Below are 2894 nucleotides of genomic sequence, written 5' to 3'. Positions count from 1 at the left end.
GGATCATTATACGTTGTCATAAATGTTCGTAGTAAGCTTGAATTAATGAAATCGGTGCAAGTTGTAAATCGGTAAATTGACTGTTAAAGGCAAATTAGATGGTTCCACCCAGCCAATTGGACTCCTGGAGGGTATTAGAGACCGTGGTAAACATTTTGGCATCTTTTATTTACGGAAGAAGAAAATTAAAAAATTTCCTAAATTGAAGGATAATATCCACGTTTTTTGAGAAATTTTGGATGTTTCGGGTCTTGGTGTCGAAAAACCTATAGATTTTAGGGGATACATCTAGGGGTCATATAATGCTGTTTGGAACCATATATGATCATTATATGTTATCATAAATGTTTGTGGTAGTCTTGAGTTAATAAAATCAGCGCAAGTTGTAAACCGGTAAATTGGTCGTTTAAAAGCAATTTGGATGGTTCCACCCACGCTTTTTGAGAATTTTTGGAGTTTTTGGGGCCCGGTGTCAAAAAGTCTTGAAATTCTAGGGAATACATCTCAGGGTCATATAATGTCGTTTGGAACCATATATGATCATTATTTGTTGTCATAAATGTTTGTGGTAAGCTTGAATTAATGAAATCGTGTAAGTTGTAAAACAGTAAATTAGTCGTTTAAAGGCAAATTAGATGGTTCCACCCACCCAATTGGACTCCCGAAGAGTATTTGAGATTATAGTAAACATTTCGGCAATTTTTATATCCGGGCGAAAAAAAGACAAAAAATTCCAAAATTGAAGGCTTATATCCACTTTTTTAGAGAAATTTCGAATGTTTTGGGTCCCGATGTCGAAAAGCATTAAGATTTTAGGGGATAAATCTCGGGGTCATATAATGCCGTTTGGATCCATATATGATCATTATATGTTGTCATAAATGTTCGTGATAAGTTTGAGTTAATGAAATCGGTGCAAATTGTAAACCGGTAAATTGGTCGTTTAAAGGCAAATTGGATGGTTCCACCCACCCAATTGGACTCCCGGGGGGTATTAGGGATAATGGTAAACATTTTGGCAATTTTTATTTTCGGGTGAAAAAAAGTCAAAAAATTCCAAAATTGAAGGCTAATATCCACGCTTTTTTAGAAATTTTGGGGGTTTCGGGTAGATGTGTCAATTTAGGTAAACGAGTCGCGTCGGGTTTGGGTCGGTAAGAGTGGGTCGGGTCAACTAAGGTCGGGTTAATTCGGATTAATTCCATACCTATGCGGGTCGGGTTTTGGTTGGGTCATGCTTGAGTCGGGTTACGTCGGGTCGTACTTCTTATCTGGTTTGGATCGGATTAATGACCGGTCGGGTTACATTCGGGTCGGGTGAACAATAGGATGGGTTTAATTTGGGTTTTCACGGAAAAAACGGGTTAGGGTAATTCTAGGGTTCGAGTCGGGTTCGGTTCAAGTAAATAATTTGCGGGTTAGAATCAGGTCGGTTCATTCTCGGGTTTGAGTCGGATTCGCTTAAAGTTAATAATTTGCGGGTTATAATCAGGTCGGGTCATTTTCAAGTTGGGTCATTTTCGGGTTCAAGTCGGGTTCGGTTCAAGTCAATAATTTGCGGGTTATAATCAGGTTGGGTTATTTCCAAGCTAAGTCGGGTCATTCTCGGAGTTTAGTCGGGTTATGTTCAAGTCAATAATTTGCAAATTACATTCAGGTGGGGTCATTTCCAAGTTAGGTCATATTATAGTTCAAGTAACTATAAATAGATAATCATCATTTTTATCAAGTTAATTATTTTCTTTGACTATAATATATATGGCAATATACTAGGGAACTATACTTTATAATTTAGGAAGATACTTATCTCCTTTGACCATACAACAAATATTTACTATATTTAAATCTTAAATTTGAGGATGATGCTCTTTTGTTTTGCTGGCCTAGACCGACTTGGTCTTCTTAGATAAATGTTTTGATCAACAATAATAAAGTGGTCTAAATTGCATTTAAGGTGATTTGAAATCGGGTCGGGAACAATTTGTTGAATTTAGGTCGGGTCAGTAACAAGTCGTGTTGATTTTGAGTCTAGTTAGTAACAGATCGACTTGAATTCTTGGGTCGGGTTAGTAATAGGTTCGGTAAAATTCGGGTCAGGTCAATAATAAGTCGGATTGAATTTGGGTCAGGTCAATAACAAGTTGGGTTGATTTCGGGTCAGGTTTGTAACATATTGGGTTAAATTCGGGTCGGGTTAGGAACGGGTCGGGTTGAATTCAGGTCAGTTTAGTAACAAGTCGGGTTAAATTCAGGTTTGACGGGTTAAAACGGGTTTGGGACAATTTCAGTTCAAGTCGAGTTCGGTTCTAGTCAATAATTTACGGGTTACATTTGGGTTGGGTCATCTCCGGGTCAATTCATGTTCGGGATCGGGTCTCACATACTCGGGTCAAGGGTTGGTTTCAGGTCGGGTTTGGGTCATCATTTTTCGGGTTTAAATGAGTCGGTTAATAATCGAGTTTGAGTCGCTATTTCGGGTTGGGTCAACTTTTGACAGCTCTAGAACGTACCCTATTGAACTTTTTTTTCACTAGTGAAATTTACGTGAATTGTGTACTCGTACATCGCCTTAGTTTTTTTTTTTTTTTTTTTTTTTTTTTTTTGTGTGTGTGTGTGTGACAAATCATCAATTCAATGAATAATCATGAGTTCACATACTCTTTCAAACAATCAATTTTAAGTAAGAGTGTAGTGGTAAAATCTATCACAAATCATTACATGTCTACAACAATTTGTTCAAATTAAACATCTTTGAATAAGACATACTTCGTATGCAACTATTGATTTCAACATGTGTATCTCCATCAATTTTTTATATGTCATCAATCTCATCATAGAATATAAGCGATAAGTATTATTTTCAAACCGAATGAATATATGAGAACCATTTATTA

Source organism: Chenopodium quinoa, unplaced genomic scaffold, assembly GCF_001683475.1.
Source record: "Chenopodium quinoa cultivar QQ74 unplaced genomic scaffold, ASM168347v1, whole genome shotgun sequence".
Taxonomy (NCBI): domain Eukaryota; kingdom Viridiplantae; phylum Streptophyta; class Magnoliopsida; order Caryophyllales; family Amaranthaceae; genus Chenopodium; species Chenopodium quinoa.
This window is presented reverse-complemented; position numbering follows the sequence as displayed.